The sequence below is a fragment of the Simochromis diagramma genome, unplaced genomic scaffold (genome assembly GCF_900408965.1).
Source record: "Simochromis diagramma unplaced genomic scaffold, fSimDia1.1 OVJJ01000612.1, whole genome shotgun sequence".
NCBI classification, from domain to species: Eukaryota; Metazoa; Chordata; class Actinopteri; order Cichliformes; family Cichlidae; genus Simochromis; species Simochromis diagramma.
The window spans coordinates 188,038-207,732 of record NW_024387419.1 but is presented as its reverse complement, the minus strand read 5'-3'; the positions used below and the strand labels follow the sequence as shown (position 1 = coordinate 207,732).

Below are 19,695 nucleotides of genomic sequence, written 5' to 3'. Positions count from 1 at the left end.
CACCGTCCTCAGTTGTCAGGCAGTAGTTAGCATTAGCCACCTGGCTAACCTCGAAATGGGCGTAGAACTGGTTCAGCTCGTTGGTGAATGCAGAGACAGCGCTGGTCGGCAAAGTATCCCTGGCTTTGTAATCTGTGATTGTGCGTAGTCCGTGCCACATGCTCCGTGTGTCACCCTGGCTGAAGCGAGACTCCACACACTCCTCATACCGCCGTTTGGCATCCCTCACTGCACACCGCAGTTCGTATGAGGACGATTTGTAGGCGCTCATATCGCCAGTGGCGACACCTGCTTTGTAGGTGGTGTTACCGGCACCAGACCTAGGGGAATCTGGACCGGCAGCAAGCGGCACACAGGCTAGAGAGCACTGCGTAGCCAAATATGAGCAAACTGTGGATTAATAGAGAGGACACCGAAGTTAGCGTCTTGCTCAGGCCGGAGCTCATTTATTTCTACATATACACAATACAAATCACACTAGACCATGCATTCTTCCCATAAAATAACAGAGTTCATAAACAAAAATGAAGTTACAAAAAGCATTCTCTCAAAAGCAAAATAAATACAAACTAATTCAAAATGACTTTACATACTCACAACTTAAACAAAACACTCACGGTTAAAGCATAACAACATACCAAAATAACCCATCTCACATTCACACAACCTTTCCCCACATTCGCGCCATATACGCTATTACTTTTGAACATGGCGTCCCTTGAACGCAACACAACATGGCGGCAGACGACTGCAACGTTGTTTCACCAACAAAAAGCTTTCCTCTTAATACATGTACTCAGTACTGCTTGGCTAACACTAAAACAAACACTACAACACATTTTCGGAAGTCGCAGGTTGCCACTGTCATAGCATATACTTATAGTGCTACGTAGCATTATAGCATTATGCCGATGATACACTAATACTCATTACAACAAAATACCACAAAACAACATCATCACTCTCATCTCAAAATATAGCCGAACAGTTGTTACTCAACTTACATGACATTTAGAACCAGTTCGGTAACATAAAAGTTTGTTTGTCAGTACCTGTGGATTAATAGAGAGGACACCGAAGTTAGCGTCTTGCTCAGGCCGGAGCTCATTTATTTCTGAGCTGCGCATGCGCAGAGCCTATAGCTAGAGTCTCTCTGGTAGTTCCACAGCAGTGCAAGAGCACCATCTACTGGCATAATGAAATATAACCAATATAACAACACATAACAATGTCAAAATAAGTCACAATAATAAACAAAAAATAAGGGGGTAATTGGTTTTCTTACAAAAATAAACATGTAGCTTTTTTCAACCTGCTACACTCTCCCCTGCTTTAAGAGATGGCTCCGGACATCTGGAACCAAACTAACACACTTCATGGCGTTTGCCCAAAGTCTTTAAAGTCTAATAGTCAAAACTATTACAGTTCCAGGAGTAATGTCAAAAGGTCTTTTGGTCACCAGTCTAACATGTCCATACTGGTGTGGGGTAATAACAGTCAGGAACAGCTGGGTAAAGTGGCATGTGGCAGGGAACATACGCAAGCATCATGTTTGCTCCAGGTCTCCAGAGCTGATATGAAGGCTGTCCCATTTGGCTATATGTAAAAACCTCTCTCGGTTTCACAGCTCTGGTCGACCTCCGTATTGGTGGCACATCCCATTCTGGTGTCTCTGGGGCAGGGTCCCTGTTATCCACACAGCTCTCCGACCCTGTGTCCTCCATAAGATCCTCAGTTGCAGGTTCCTCCTGGGTTTCCACAGTTGGTGATGAAACAACAGGCATTGGGAAATCTGCTGGTTCTGTAGATACAGCTGGTGGGACTGCACTTCCCTGCTGCACTTCCACTGATTCCATTTCGTGTCTTATTGGCTGAAACTCAGGAGCTACAGCTCTCAGTTCACTGTGTGGTCTCGCTATTCTAGAAAAGTCCTGAATGAACGTCCTGTAATAACCTAGAAACCCTAGGAGTGCTCTGACCTCTCCCACGTTCTTTGGCTCTCTGTCTCTCAAATGTTCCACTGCTTCGAGATCTTTTGGGTCTATCTGGACACCTTCACTGGTCACCAAGCGCCCAACATACCTGACCTGACGCTTAAACAGTTCACATTTTTTGGGACGTAGCTTCACACCATGCTCTCGCAGGCGGCAAAGCACATGCCTCAGATCATCAACATGGTCATGAAAAGTCTTGGAAAAGCAAAGCACATCATCTAAATATGGTGAGCAGCATTCATCCCTCAGACCATCAAGGACCCCCTCCATGCATCTCTGAAATGCTGCTGGGGCGTTGGTAAGGCCAAATGGGAGGCGGATCCACTCGTACAACCCCCAAGGCGTGCTGAATGCTGTCAGGTGTCTTGAGCTTTCATCAACAAAGCCCTGGTGGTACGCACTACCCTGGTCGAGTATTGAAAACCATGAATAGCCCCCCAAATTATCCAGCAGGTCTTGGATGCGTGGTAGTGGGTGGCGGTCAGCAATGGTTTTACGGTTAAGGCCCCGAAAGTCAATACACAAGCGTAAGCTTTTGTCTTTCTTTCGGACACACACCACCGGAGATGAGTAGGGTGATGTGGACTTTCTGATCCAGCCGTTGTCCAGCAAATTCTGAACATATTCTTTTACCTCTTTATACAAAGGTTTGGGGACCGAATTGTAGGATGTCTGGACAGGCGTATCGTCTTTCAGATTAATTTTCAACTGCAAGCTTGGGATGCAACCAATGTCAGAGTCACTTTGGGCAAAAACATCTGACTGTTCATACAACATGTCTCTAACTACCTTTTGTTCATCCTCTGTCAGGTAGGACAAATCAACAGGTGGATGCCATCTCTGACCTTCATTGACTTCTGTCTGATGCTTTTCGTTACCTAGCTGAACTGAACACACTTTTACATTTGTATGGGCTGATGACCCTGCGTCAGCAGAGAGATACTTGACAGGTTTTACTTCAGTCACCTCTTCCAATGTACCTAAGACTGTTCTTTTGGAGAGAAAAATGTCATGTTTGGTAGGATTCTGAATGGGAATCTTAACAATTTTTGTCGACCCACTGGGGACATCTACCAAAGCTGGGAACAACTCCAAACCCTCAGGGCAGCTGTTCTCTAGATTTGGTTGGAAGAGTCGTGGGCCACCTCTTGGCCATTCTCTGACTCTACACTTTACTTCACAAATCTGTCCTGCAGGAATCATTACACCTTTTTTTCCTGTTCTCACACTACACTCAGGATCTATTTCATCAGGGGTGGGCATCTGAAGTGCTGAAACTAGAGCATCTACTGCACTGCTGCTGACACTTAAAGCTTCTTTGAGGAGCGCAGACAGGTCAGCCCCACCTCTCTGTTCTTTATTGGTTTTTAGGATTTCAGCTATTACGTTGCTGCCTAAAATAGGACAGTTAAGGTTGTGCTGACTGATAAGCACTGGCACTTGTATGGCGACATGCCCATAGTTCACACTCTGAATTTGAAGTTCCGTGTCTGCCCAACCATTAAATGGAACGTCTGTACCATTAGCTGCTGCTATTTCCAGAGGCTGGTCTGAAAGGAGGGACTCAAGTGGCTTGATCTTAATGTGGGGGATGTTTTTCTCTATCCATGCTCTTGATACCATAGTCACTTGGGCCCCTGAATCAAGCAGCATCTTAAGTGGTACTCCATTGATGGCACATGAGACCATACATCTGTTCCCAATAAGCTGTGCAGTGGGTTTCGCTGGTGGTGCAGGACTGGGTACATTTGATCTCACCACACTTGAAGTCTTAGCAAAACTGGTGTGTGCTGGGGACTCCTCGGCTTGTTCGGTCACTGGCAGCCCCTCTCCAGTGACCTCACCCCGTTTCCCAACACCTTACGCCACAGGCAGCCAATAGCCCGGTGTCCTGGCTGGCCACACGCAAAGCAGTGGGGGCAGCTCACTTTGCCTTGCTGTACACAATCACCACATCTGCCCCGGTTCTCAGCTGGAGGTGTTGGAGGGTGGTTCAGGGGCGAGCAGGAGTCTCCAGATGCCACACTATCAGTCTGGCTCACCACTTTAGTTAGCTGTCTGGTCAATGAAGACACTTGGGCAGTCAGTTCTCTAATAGCTGCACGGTTAGCCTGTAGCTCAGTGTTAACCTTCGCTTGCTCAGTCAAGTCCGTGTTAGCAAGCTGAGCGGCACTTACAGTCACAGGTCTGATTTTAGATGCTGTACCCAGTCGCCTCAGTCTCTCAGCTTCCTCACTGGTGGACTTTGTAATCTGTTCAAGCAAAAAGTCATCACTAACCTGCAAGTCATTAAGAAAAGGTTTGAGGTCTTGTCTCACATAGTTGTTTTTTTCATTGAACCCTTGATAAAGGGTGTGAAGAAATGTGCCCTGCACAAGCTTTTTGTCATAGCTAAAGTCTGCACCAGGCTGTCGTGACTCAAATAGTACACGCTGTTTTAACCCTATAATTCTGTACAAAAACTGCTGTGCACTCTCTTTGTCTTGCTGCTTAGCATTACTTAGCTCTTGAAAGAGTTCAGCGCTATTCTTGTCTCGAATATGAGAGCGGAGAAGTTTCTTCAAACCATCAACTGTCAAATCATCTTTGTTGGTTAACATTTCCTTGAGAGTACCAGGCTTCATTATCTTTAGCACGGTTCTGATTATTTCACACTCAGTAAACCCTTCTTGTAACCCCTCATCAATTTGTTTGCACAGACTACTGTAGGACATATCCGAGCCAAGATCTGAAATTTGTCCACCATGCAACTTGAATTCTCTGCGTGGAAACAAAGCTGCCACATCACTGAGACTCAAAACTTGGTCATATCCTCTGGACGGACGACTCACCCTGCCAGGGGAAACCCCAGCAACACTAGGCGCCGGTGACACTGAAGCTGGGATGTTGAAGTTCTTGGTGGGCGTATCAGTGTCTCTTAGCATGGATGAGGGAAAGGTGGAGATGTCTCTGTCCTGCGGTAGAATGGGCTGTGTGTGAGAGTCTGTGTTAGGGTGTGATGGTGGAGTGGGGATGTGGTCAGCTGGCATAGCCAGGTGTCTGTCAGGATGTGTGGGGTCAGTGTGGGGTGAAGTAGGGCACTCCTGCTGCTGGTTAGGAATATCTTCCATCTCAAGCGGCATGGCCAGATGATCTCCAGCCCCTCCGACGTCCGTTGACAGCAGGTCACTCACGATGTCGTCGAGGAGCAAGAGCTGGGCCATACCTTCATCCTCCAACGCTCTTAACTTTTCACCTCTGATGTACTCAACGATCAGGTCATACAGTTCTGGTTCACTTAAGCCATCAAGATTGCGAGTCATACTGCCATCCTCCACTGAAGAAACAACAGTGCGCAGCTGGCTCACACTCAAATCACAAAGTCTTTTCTGGATCTTTACTATCAACAACCGCCGTGGGGTAACAGTGGCCATCTTGACGTTTTGACTGTGACCTGGGCTCCCTGGATGACGCACTCAATGCAGCCTTCCCTGAGACTTTGGACACCAGTTCTGGTCGTTTGGCACACACGTCACCACTAGACGATCCCGGACGAGCCCCCAGTTGTTACCGGCACCAGACCTAGGGGAATCTGGACCGGCAGCAAGCGGCACACAGGCTAGAGAGCACTGCGTAGCCAAATATGAGCAAACTGTGGATTAATAGAGAGGACACCGAAGTTAGCGTCTTGCTCAGGCCGGAGCTCATTTATTTCTACATATACACAATACAAATCACACTAGACCATGCATTCTTCCCATAAAATAACAGAGTTCATAAACAAAAATGAAGTTACAAAAAGCATTCTCTCAAAAGCAAAATAAATACAAACTAATTCAAAATGACTTTACATACTCACAACTTAAACAAAACACTCACGGTTAAAGCATAACAACATACCAAAATAACCCATCTCACATTCACACAACCTTTCCCCACATTCACGCCATATACGCTATTACTTTTGAACATGGCGTCCCTTGAACGCAACACAACATGGCGGCAGACGACTGCAACGTTGTTTCACCAACAAAAAGCTTTCCTCTTAATACATGTACTCAGTACTGCTTGGCTAACACTAAAACAAACACTACAACACATTTTCGGAAGTCGCAGGTTGCCACTGTCATAGCATATACTTATAGTGCTACGTAGCATTATAGCATTATGCCGATGATACACTAATACTCATTACAACAAAATACCACAAAACAACATCATCACTCTCATCTCAAAATATAGCCGAACAGTTGTTACTCAACTTACATGACATTTAGAACCAGTTCGGTAACATAAAAGTTTGTTTGTCAGTACCTGTGGATTAATAGAGAGGACACCGAAGTTAGCGTCTTGCTCAGGCCGGAGCTCATTTATTTCTGAGCTGCGCATGCGCAGAGCCTATAGCTAGAGTCTCTCTGGTAGTTCCACAGCAGTGCAAGAGCACCATCTACTGGCATAATGAAATATAACCAATATAACAACACATAACAATGTCAAAATAAGTCACAATAATAAACAAAAAATAAGGGGGTAATTGGTTTTCTTACAAAAATAAACATGTAGCTTTTTTCAACCTGCTACAGTGGCGGTCCTGGCATTCACTGCAGCACGGATCAATCTGTCCACCCAGGGTTTCTGGTATGGGAATGTCACGACTCTCGCAGTGGGGATGATCTCCTCTGCTAGCATGTTTACGAAGCTTACTGCTACATCCGTAAACTCATTGATGTCGACTGTGCATGCTCTGAACATGTCCCAGTCTACATCGTTATGCGTGTCCTGTAGTGTCACTCTGATTGCGCAGACCAGTGTTTCACCTCCCTCGTGGTTACTTCATCCCTCCGTATGTGTTGTTTTTACTTCGGGTTGAGGAAAATGGCGTTGTGGTCAGACTTCCCAAAAGCCGGGTGTGAAACAGTCTTGTAGCCCTGCTTGTATGGCGTGTAGCAATGGTCCAATATCCTGTCTCCCCTCGTCGGACACGTGACACGTTGGTGAAAGTTCGGCATGACTTGTCTGAGGTTTGCTTTATTAGTGTTGTTTTGAAATGCACTCAGCACATCATGTAGTTCAGACAGAGCCATATCTGCCTGCTGCCTCAGTCTGTTCTGAACGACAGCGCGTTTAGCCCGGCACTTCTTTGTTGTACGCCTCGGGTGAGCGTCCTGTCCATTGTTGATGGCGTAGTATTTCAATCGGCCAGGATGGGTTGAGTTTAAAAGTGTCCAAGATTACACGTGCAAACCTGTTACCGATGTTATGAAGTGACCTGCTTTCATAAACTATAGAACTAGAAGATTACTGCTTTAAACTGGTAATAGTCCCTATGAAATGAAATTATTTGTTCTTATTATTTCAGGTTTCATATGGGCAATTGAAATCCTTGAAAATGCCTGGATTTTAATATTGTCTCTTTTTAAGGTTTGAAAAGTGCTTGAATTTCAGATGTGGTGCTTAAAACAGCTTGAAACTATATTGCATTCACCATTTATCTTTTTTTCTTATCAGATAGAGAAATAAAATTAGTTACAAAGTCTACGAAGTTGTCAATAAGTAAATATCATACTGTTTATATTATATCTGTGTATTAGGAATAAACTTTAAAAATACAAACAAACATCTGTCTCCTATTTTTGTGTGTCAAGAAGCATTAATTGAGACTTATTAATTTGCCCTTAATGTAAATTATTGTATGGTGTTTGGTGCAGTTTTCTTGTTTTGTGGGGTTGGGGTTATTTTCAACAGGAGATGAATATCTCTAACAAGTTGATTTGTTCACATTTGCACATCTTAATTTTTAAGTGAGATGTGCATTTTGAGTATATACACAATATGCATACAAGGCAACCTTTTCCTTTTCCTTCACATCGTCTTCCAGAGGTTATACTACGAAAACATACATTCTTTTGGGAGGGATATTGTGCTGGAAAAGTTTGAAAATGGCCCTTGAAAGTGCTTTAAAAGTTTTTGAATTTGAAAGCATGCAGATGAGTGATTACAGATCTTCCTTACTGTACTTACACATAACCTTCATTTAAAGTGACATGAGGCTTTCAGATTGACAAGAACATGTTGGCATTAATTAGTTGATTAATTTTAATATGACTTTGCTACGTTACAGTAGCATTATAGTAACAAGTTAAAATATTCCTGAAAAAGTATCATTTTCTTTTGTCATATGATCAAAAAAAAACTTGATATTTTTTACTGAATATTTACGCAAATTTAATAAACAATGACATGAACTAATATGTACTAAAAAAATACAATACTATTCCCTCAAAAGTAAATGTTTGGCTGAAATCTCAGCACAAATCTCACCATAATCATGATGATGATGATGCACAAGGTTCACAAACAGGATAAAAATAAAATTGTCTCTACTCAGTTTCAGTGTGCAAGCATTAATGGTGTGACACATGACTAGAGTGTACAACGTAAAGGCCCTGAACTCAACTTATTCTTAACCAGTGTGACAAAATATCAAAATGTCGTAATATCTAATAAGTCTATTGTCCAGCATAGACTGGGAAATTGTAAACTTTCAAATTCAATGTAGACTGTTACTAATAGTTTGCAAAAAGAAAGAAAATCTTTGCCTAAAATCACAGATGGAAATAGTGAGAATATATTAGAAGAAAATTGCAGCACACTTTACATGAACTTGTTCTCAGCCTATCCTACTGCATCATTTGACATTCAGTACACAGCAAACAGACAGTATCCAGTTTAATTGCTGTTTATTCAGGCTACTGTGGGCCATAGACAGAGCTCTCAGTCAATCACAAGCATGTTTCTGTAGATTGTCTGTCATAGGTAACAGAGATTACTGACTGGTATCCATTTCATCCAGTTTGTTACATCATATCAGCAAGTGTTATATATATATACAAAACAGTTGCTGTGTATGTTGGAACTATTTCTATTGGCCTAAAAAATCTCTTTTATTTTCATGTGATGAAGGCCTGGAAAAATATGTATGATAACATAGTGCTTATGACATATGAAATTTAAAAAGGTATATGGCAAACATACAAAATGAACCACTGAGGTTAAACATTTTAGCTTAAATTATTTTCAGCCAAAAGTACTAAAAAAGTAGAAGTGATAATTGAGACCTAATGGTTTCCGCATGGCAATTCCTTGTGAAAATCCTTTCCTTTTTGACTTTGAACTCACGCATGATCACATTAATTTTATTTTCATAATTTAAACAAAGCTTAAGAATTATGAATTTCCTTATCAATTTGTTTTTGATGCATTTCCAGACTGAACTGTATCAATTGACTGGTTGAACATCTTACTGGAACAGGTTTCATTATATTTCTATAGTATGTTGACCTCACTGCTGTCATGCTTGAATATCAGCAGAGTGATAACACATCTAACAGCATTTCTAAACCAGGGGTAAAACAGAGCATAGATCAATGGGTTTAAACAAGAGTTAAAATAAAAGACAAGAACCACAAAAGATGCAGAGGAATCATTGACCACATTTTTATCAACCAGAGAGTAGCAGTAAAATGGGCAGTAGCATGCCAAAAATACAACTACAAGAACCCCCAGAGTCCTGGCTGCTTTCAGCTCAGATTTGTTTGCTTGATTCAGTGAACACTGAAGTGTGACAGATGTAACATGAGAGCGCATGGCTCGAGCCTGAGACACAGCCACCACAAATACTCTCATATACAAGACTATGATAACAGTAACTGGAACTATAAAGGACAAAGCAAGGTCAACAATCCCTGCAATGTCATTAATAATAAGCACACACTCTCCATAGCAGGAATTATACCTGCCTGGTTCAACTAGGATATCTTTCAAATAAAGACTCCAGTAGAAAATAGAAAAAAACCAACACAGACAAACACTGAGTTTGACTTTCGCCAAAGTAATTCTGGTGGGGTAATGCAGAGGGTCACAAATAGCCACATAACGGTCACCTGATATTAGAACTATGTTCCCTATTGAAGCACAGGTAATGTTGCTGGTCAGGTACCAATAAACAGAACACATTACATCACCAAGTACCCAGCAAGCTGTGTTTCTAAAGATCTCTAATGGCATCAGCAGAAGACCCACAAGAAAGTCTGAGACAGCCAGAGAGACGAGCAGGATGTTACTGGGTGTATGAAGCTTCCTGCAGGGAAACAGAAAAGAATATAATGGACATTAATATTTTTTTAAATGGCTTAAATTAGATTTTCATCAGTTAAAGTATGCAGTAAGATTCAGTCTAGGTATATAAAACTTAATAGCTGGTTAAAATACACCACTTCAATCATCTCAATCTTAATCATAAAATCAAATGCCATAAATCATAATTTTCTGAAATTTAAGTTTCTAAATTTTAAAGTATAGTTTCAGCAGAGAAATGTATCTCTGCCTGAAGTGGGAGACTGAGATGATGACCAGGAGGTTTAGAGCAGCAGTGATCAGAGAGATGCAGGACAGCACAATGTTCAGGAGCACAGCTTTGGACCAATGAAGTGTCGGCTTCCTGCAGGAACTGTTGAGGAGTTGTGGAAAACAGAGCTCAGCTGCTTTCTGAATCTCCATCATCAGACAGCTGCAGCTCACTGATCAGAATGTTTTCTCACAGACCTGATTTATTACACCACCACCCAGAGACATACACACACGACACACACAAAAATGTCCCTCCTCTTTCTCACTACACCACAGGTATCAAACTCCAGGGCTGGTGTCCTGCAGGTTTTAGATGTGTCCTTGATCCATCACAGCTGATTTAAATGGCTAAATTACCTCCTCAACATGTCTTGAAGTTCTCCAGAAGCCTGGTAATGAACTAATCATTTGATATTGGTGTGTTGAAACAGAGTGATATCTAAAACCTGCAGGACACTGGCCCTTGAGGCCTGGAGTTCGACACCCCTGTGTTACACCGTACATTCACTGTTCACTCGATTATAATAATCACTAATTTTACATTGATCTGAAATTCATGATATTGGTTATTATTATATTATGTATTGCAACATGTGCCTGCTGTGAGATTATTATATCATCTTATGCCACGTTAGACCCCTAATCAAAGATTGTGAAATTATTATGTAGTTTTAGTTTGCATTATTCTCCTGACTTAGAAGAAGGTGATAACTATTACATTTATTAGACTGCTGATTTATTACATTAGACTGCTGATTTATTGTGAATGAATGAAATTGTTTTATGATGCATGATACTGCAGCATTATAAGAGATACAGTTTTCAGAGAATCAAGGCCTTATTTGTCTGATTAGAAAAGAACAGAACATACTGCACAGGAAGCGAAGGTCATAACTTAGGCTCACTGAGAGAGAGAAAGAATATGGATGTTTAGGTTTTATGACTAGGTGGGGGCCTCCTGAAGCTATAAGAATGTGAGAAATGGTCAGACACGTTGAGATCTGCTGTTACCCTCTTCAGCACATCTCCCATCTGGATGTATTGCGCAAGAGTGTTGTATGGAATTATGACAATGGTATGGAATAAAATGATTGTTGACTGAGCATTTATACACCGAGTGTTGTCCTTCATTCAGCCCAAAGATTAAAGAATTGAGAGGATTTAACACTGCTTAAAATGTCATGGTCCAGGCAGGACTGGACTTTTTTCTCTTTTAACTCAGGTTCTTTCATTATTACCAGGGTGACAGCTGAACTTGACTTGACAGTATGGGCCCAATGTATAATCTGGGAATAAACACTGGAGGGAACAAAAATACAGTAAAGTGATCTTTTTTCCTGGGTCAGACTCATCCTGCTGAGCATTTTGCACAAGTGTCTTTCCATCTCCCAGATTAGTGAGCTGATGATGGGTGATGGACCAGAAGGATTGGAGCACTGATGATGGGACAGAACATCTTCTTTTACATTGCAGGTCTGTAGGCAAAAGCAAGATTAAATCTAGTAAAGAACAGGATATACTTGGCTTAATGAGCATGGAGTTGCTTAGCAACGGCACTAAAGGATTTTAATGGTCGATCCAAACAACAAAAGGTTTCTCAGCTCCTTCCAGCAATTCTCTCTATTCTTCCAGAGCATTATAATTTAGTTCTGTGGGACAGAGACAACGGGAGAAAAAGGCACCAGGGAACATTTTGCCTTCTCTTTGCTGAGGAGACAGAAGTTAGCAAACCCAAGAAAGCACTGGCGATGCTTCTGAGTACCGGTAAGGGCCAGTAAACACTGCCTACACTGTAGCTGGATCTGCCTTGATCTGCTCTTTCCTATGATGAAACCAAGAAAAGAGACTGAATCGCATTTCTCACCTTTGATATAGATTTTATCTTCTAGGAAGTGCTGCAGCACCTGGTAAACAAGGACTTAGTGTTTCAAGAGAGTCCTTGAGAAAATGAGGTTATCGAGAAATAGAAAGACAAAATAGTTTAGGTAATCATGGAGAACATTGTTAACAATAGCCTGAAAAACACCAGGGTGATTGGTTAAGACAAAAGGGCAGTGTTGGGGAGTAACGGAATACATGTACCGCCGTTACATATTTAAAATACAAAATACGAGTAACTGTATTCCGTTACAGTCACCGTTTAAAAAGGTGGTATTTAGAATACAGTTACTTTGTTGAAATAAATGGATTACACGGCGGTACTTTCACTGCTGCTCTAAACCTTCTGGTCATCATCTCAGTCTCTCACTTCAGGCACAAATTTAATATTTTAAATGAAATGGATTTTAAAGTTTAGAAACACAGTGATTGATTGATAAGTGTAATGAATGTGGCACATACTTGATGTACTTTAGCAATGACTGTAATGTTTCATGTGGCTAGAAAGAATCATGTCTTTTTAAAGGAGGTCTTTTACTAATGTAAAAGACCTCCTTTAAAATGATATCAGTAAGGATATATTGAAATGATTATTGTTGAATATATATATTTTTGTCTCTCTGCAGGAAGCTTCACACACCTACCAACATCCTCCTCCTCTCTCTGGCTGTCTCAGACTTTCTTGTGGGTCTCTTGCTGATGCCATTTGAAATCTTTAGGAACATGGCCTGCTGGGTACTTGGTGATCCTATGTGTTCTGTTTATTGGTATCTGACTGGCAGTGTTGGGGAGTAACGGAATACATGTACCGCCGTTACGTATTTAAAATACAAAATACGAGTAACTGTATTCCGTTACAGGTACCGTTTAAAAAGGTGGTATTTAGAATACAGTTACTTTGTTGAAATAAATGGATTACACGGCGGTACTTTTCCTGTTTCATATTGTCGCGGGTCAGGACTGTTTGGGTTTTGTTTGACAGCTACGGTCTGTTGTTCCAGGCGGCAGCGTTGCGGTTGCCATGGTTACAGGGTGACGCTCTCGCTCTGCGTTTCCTGGGTGAGAGAGCGCCTTTTTGTTGTTGTTGTTGTGCTAAGCTAATAGGCAGAATGCTACAGCTCTAAAGAATGTAGCCTCATGGGCAGTGTAGTCCGTGCTGCAGGGAGAATGGACTGCCATACACGTTATGTGTCTGTGAGCGCGAGGAGGGAGAAAAAGGAGAGTGGAAAAGTACGAGCTGTCATCGAGCAAAAACGGGAGCTGGAAGCATGTAAATATAATAATAACCACTGCAGCCAAGAAGAGTGCCTGACGAGCCCAGTTGTAAGTAAGCTATTAAAACTCGACTGTACACTGTGTTCGTGTTTTCCTCCGAAACAATAAGTTCCGTTGGAGCAGTCTTTCAACGCCTCTCTCTGTCTCTCGCAAGAAAAGTTGACCCACACAACAAAGTAAAGCTAGTTTTCGGCTATGAGCCCAACACGGAACCGTATTAGTCAGAGGTCCATTTACTACGGTTCGGAGCCACGGACCTTCAGTAATAGTAATAAATCACAGCAATAGTACATTCATGTAGTTGTAAAATGCATGATAATATGTTAAGTAATCCAAAGTATTCAGAATACGTTACTCTCATTGAGTAACGTAACGGAATACGTTACAGAATACATTTTAGGGCATGTATTCTGTAATCTGTAATGGAATACATTTTAAAAGTAACCTTCCCAACACTGCTAAAGGGCACGACAAGATACTCGAAGAGAGAGATGAGTGGAAAACTGCTTTTAACACCCACCTCAGCCACTTTGATTAAGACCAGATGATAAGCTTTTTGTAGATTGAGCTTTAAAAAAATGTGGCTCCTTGCAGCATTTCCAAAGAGGATGAGAAAAGCTCCTGCAGTTGTTGCATGATTAAATCTCCTGTAGCAATGGGCCAGACACCCTATACTTCCGAAGCACTTCCCATAGAATACCCCGAGGGACCGGGGTGTTCCTTCTTCAAGTCCACAAAATACATGTAGAATGGTTGGGCAAACTCCCATGCACCCTTAAGTATCATGGAGAGGGTAAATAGCTGGTGCAGTGTTCCACAGCCTGCAGAAAACGGCATTGTTCCTTCTGAATCCAAGGTTTGACTAACGTACGGGCTCTCCTTTCCAGCACCCTGACATAGATTTTCCTGGGGAGGCTGTGATACACTACAGCAGGCGCATACCTTCTGGTCCCTCTTAAAGATAGATACCACCCCGGTATGCCAGTTCAGAGGTACTGTCTCTGATCTCCACACAGCATTGTAAAGGCATGTCAACCAAGACAGCCCCACAACATCCAGAGCCTTCAGGAACTCAGACACAAAAACATCATCCACCCTGGGGCCTTGCCTCCAAGGAGTTGTTTAACTGCTTCAGTGACTTCACCCACGGTGATTGATGAGTCGTCCCTCTCATCCCCAGACTCTGGTTCCTCTACAGTAGACATGCCAGTGGGATTAACGAGGTCCTTGAAGTGTGTGTGAGTGTATACACACACACACACACACACACACACACACACACACACACACACACACACACACACACACACACACACGTAGATATACATATTTAGTATACACATTCAGTAATGTGCATACACTCTTATATTGTACATATATTTATTCATATCAGATATAGCCATTCTTATATTTTGTTTGTTCTTATGGTATTGTATTTTTGCACACCTCTGTTGCTTGTGAAGCTCGCACACAAGAATTTCACTCGCATGTACTGTACCAGTGTACCTGCACATGTGATGTGACAATAAAAGTGATTTGATTTGATGTGTACATGTATATATTGGTTTGTTGTATATGTCTGAAATAAAGATATAATAATAATTAATAACAATAATGAACTTTTTTTCTAACTTTAGAGATGTTGCGCAAATGGAAGAAAGCAGTCTTACATATTTGTTTAATATGTGCGTTGAAGGACATGTCCTGGTCAAAAATGACTCCAAGGTTCCTCACAGCATTACTGGAGGCCAAGGTAATGCCATCCAGAGTAAGAATCTGGTTAGATACCATATTTCTAAAATTTTCAGGGCCGAGTACAAAAACCTCAGTTTGATCTGAATTAAGAAGCAGAAAGTTAGCGGCCATCCAGGTCTTTATGTCTTTAAGACATTCCTGCAGTTTAACTAATTGGTGTGTGTTATCTGGCTTCATGGACAGATAGAGTTGGGTGTCATCTGCATAGCGGTGAAATGTATACTATGTCTTCTAATGATGCTGCCTAAGGGAAGCATGTATAATGTAAAAAGAATTGGTCCTAGCACTGAACCCTGTGGAACTCCATAATTGAGACTCCATCACTATTTTCTCCTCCACACACCTTTTCTGCTTTTACCTCATTTTGTTTTCATCGTTTTTCCTACTTTCTTACTTTTTTTTTTTTTTTTTTGCTTGAATTACTTGCACTCTTAGTGTTTCCTAATATGCTGCTCAAATGTGAGACTAATTATTACCACATAATTTGATAAATATCAAAGGCAGATTTTAGATCACCGTGTAGCACTCCTTTTTGGTAAGCTGAGTTCAATTCACTGGCCAGGCCCAGGCCTGATTAATGCCAGAATGGCTGAATCAAGAAATCACCTAAATAGAAACTGCCTGACAAAGTGAACGGCATCTATGGGAGAGTTCCAAAGTGAAAACCACCCCCACAGATCAAAAAGAACACAAAGTCTTAGCTGGCATTTACAAAAAAACACAAGACTATTGGGAAAATATTCTTTGAACTGATGAGAAATATTTTTTTTGGAAAGTTTGAATCCCATTACATGTGATGTAAAATTAACACAGGCATTTTATTAAAAAAAAAAAAAAAAAAAACAACTTCCTATTAGTAGTTAAACATGGTGGTGGTAGTGTAGTGGTTTGCTGCTTTGCTGCCTTAGGACCTAGACAACTTATCTGAATTGATGGAACCATGAATTCTGCTACCAGACAATCATGAATGAGAATATCCAGCCATGAGTTTGTGCCCTGATGTTCAAACACACTTGGGTTAACAAGCGAGATAATAATTCAAAACAGACAAGCAAGCCCACCTCTGAGTGGCAAGAAAAAGGAAAAAAGTTTTGGGCTGGTTTCAATCCTAATTCCAGATTAAAACATATCAAACATATTAAAATAAAAGAATGGCTAATTGAGGGAGAATTAACATGGACACCCAATCTAGGGCCTCCCTCCTTCTCCTTCCAGGACGGCCGCACAGATATCGCCGAGATGTGTGGCCTTGGGTCCTCAGTACTATTGTGGGCTGCGGATGGACCAGTTTTCCTAGACTTACACTTTACACTCTCTCTATTTCTCTCTCTGACACTCACACAAACACCCACCCACACACACACACACACACACAGCAAAAACGTTCTTCACTATCTATCTATCTATCTATCTATCTATCTATCTATCTATCAATCATTCAAAGTGTGGTCTCTGGACTTTTGATGAATATGGGCCTAATTTCTGTTTTCGCTGTAATTCTGTGTTTGTGTCCCAGGAACATCCTCTCTACGTACACCTAAACCTTTGGGTGTTCATAGCTCTTCAGCAGTTGGCCTCTGTGCATGACTGATGTCTCAGTGCAATTTTTACTCTTTTTCATTAAAATAGATTTAAGTTTTTATTTGTTAATCCAAATAATCCATAATAAAGTTGAAGTTGTGGGCTTTAAAAATCAAAACAATGACTTAAAGAACACAAGTGCATTGCACAGAGCCTAAGGGAACTGCAGAGCAACATTATAACTCTCTGAGGAGCTGTGCTGTGACAATCTGATCCTTCTCTATTATAAAAATATTACAGAAATATCTAATGACTGGAAGTGATGACAGAAAACTTTCCCAGCTAAGAAACTTCTCAACTGAGATTGCATCACATGTTGATTTGTGAGACTGCATCATATGTTTATCCTGAAGCTTGTTTTCTTCACACCTCTGATTGCAGCGACACCTCAGAGGCGAGATAGCATTATCTGATACTCACCCATGCGGGTGTGAAGCATGTCTTGAGGGTTTCATTGCACGGCCATTAGGAGCAGCTAATGGGCTATGAAACATTCTTCATGGAGCCACAGGTTAAGTCTTATGGGAACTTGTGAGTGTTTGTGTTTCAGGTCTGCTAATGGCCATAGAACACAGGCAAGTGTCACAGGTACTGAAGTAAAAGTTAACACTCATCTATTAGTTTTTATTTAGCTGGGCTCATTAAGACTGCACAAACAAGTCCACACAGAATTCACTTTAACTTCTCTTTTGTCTCAAGTTTTTTGTTTTTCTTCTAAAAGTTTGTACCAAAGACCCAACACAGTCAGTGTGTCTTAGACTAGAGATTCCCCCATATGTGACCTGTTATTACTCTTTATTCAGCAACTGCTTGTATTTTTCATGCATTCTTGTGACTTCATAAATATTTTTCTGTGGCCCTGCAAAGAAACTGAATGACAGACTCCAGTGTCAATCTGTCGAGGCAAGCAGCACTTGTCTAGTGAAGTCTAAAAATAGACATCAATTAAAAAGTAACAAAGGGCAACCAATCTCTGTCCTTTCATCACAAACAGTGTTCATATCAGACCATATGGCCTGTTTGAGTCCACCCTTTAAAATACTGCCATCTTGTGTCTGGAAGTGGGGTTAAGTCTGCTTTACTAATATTCTATCAGAATCTCCGTGAGGCCTGTGCTTTCAGGGTATGTCTGTGTCCCATCAGCCAAGATTTGAGCTAGTCAAGCCAAGCTGTTTCTGGTTGTTTGTGCATGTACAATATGAATAAACCTCCGGTCTTGCACAGGAAACTGACAAGCTGCTACTGGCTGATAGCAAGCAAACAAGCTTCTGTGATTCATTGTGGTAATAGATCAGTTTCCTCTTACTGACCAACATGTGTGATATTAAGTGAGGCTGTTAGAGTATAGTGTGAACACATTTTTATATGAACCTCTTTGCAATGTTAGCAAGGACACAGTTGATGATGGAGAGATGTTCCATGTCCAGTTTGATACAACAGACAAGTTTAATTAAAGCTAAACAGGTGTCAGGGTTTATGGGTCGTTGACCCAGTATTTTCAGTTCACGTTCACTGTTTATCTACTGCCTGTTCCACTTCCTGTTTTATTGTGTTAGCCTTGGTCTGTGTGCATTATGTTCAGTCCTCTTCCCATTTATCATTAGTTCATTATGTTCAGCTGTTCACTCACCTGTCTCCAATCGTTGTCATTGTTAGTCATGTATATAAGCCCTCTCTTCCCTTCAGCCCTTGTCATGTCATTGATGTTGTTCCTGTCGCGTGTTAAGTTCAGTCAGCCAGTTAGTCTACCAGTCCATTAAGTTCAGCCAGCCATCCTGTCATCTTTTGTCTCCGTTTCCAATAAACCTCATTCTGCACCAAGAGTCCTGCGTGTGGGTCATCTCTTCCTCGCCTCTGCACACGACCCCTGACAACAGGTTCAGACTCCACCAGCACTTTAATATCTCTGAGAGATTTGTTGGTTCACCAAATGTACGGATTAACCACCTTTAAAATTTTAGTCCTCCTGTATTCGCAATTAACCCTGTCAAACAATGTTCAAGCCTTTTAGTCATATATTTTGATTTTTTTTTTTCTTACAATCAACATTTAGGCCTGTGTTTCTGAGCTTGAAGGATATTATTTAGAGTTATGTGGTCCTGAGCCACTTAACACTGATGGCAAACTTTTTTTTTTTTGCATAAAAGCAGCTTTTTATTCATTGAAGTGCAATTTGCCAATAATACACATGCAGTGAGGTTTGTACATACTGTTTTATTGTTTCATTTTTCTTTACCATGTCTCTGCTTGCCTTTCTGTAAACAACCACACACCACTGGCAGAATACTAGCCTTCCCCACACAAAATAAAATCATAATTATAGGGGAAGGTATAAGAAAAGCCAAGGCACTGAAGTGAAAGAGAAACACGATGCAATAAAAAATGGTGGAAATGATTCATAACATTTTTAATACCAAATGCTTACACCGTATTCTTTTTGCAAATATTGCCATGTAAAAAACTAAATTCAATCTCACTGTATACAGGAAGTACATGTTAATACACATTGACTTACATTATATTACCCCCAAGATTCATTGCTGCACCATAAACCTGCCATTTTATTCAAAACTCCAGGATCAATCTGTTATTTTACACAATAGTGGAGAAACTAGGTTTGGCCCTTAAAATGTGACGCCCTACTATTCTGACCAACACGGATTTCAACACAGTTTAACAAAGAAAATATAGATGTTGACAACTATTAAAAACTGTGGGGAAGCACTAGAATGGCTTCTGCATAATTCAAGTTTTCAGTTAACCTTATCTGGTGATATGTCTTAATAGTAGGTGCATGCAAAGTGCCAATTCGGCAGAATAATTA

General features: G+C 41.2%; 1 long non-coding RNA gene across 1 annotated transcript; it reads left to right on the top strand.

Moving 5' to 3' along the window:
- The first annotated feature begins 8,356 nt into the window (after nucleotides 1-8,356).
- On the top strand, nucleotides 8,357-18,868 carry LOC120721916. Its single transcript, XR_005693292.1, has 3 exons — nucleotides 8,357-8,366; nucleotides 17,616-17,620; nucleotides 18,558-18,868. It is a non-coding gene; the product is annotated as an uncharacterized LOC120721916 (long non-coding RNA).
- The last annotated feature ends 827 nt before the right edge of the window (nucleotides 18,869-19,695 follow it).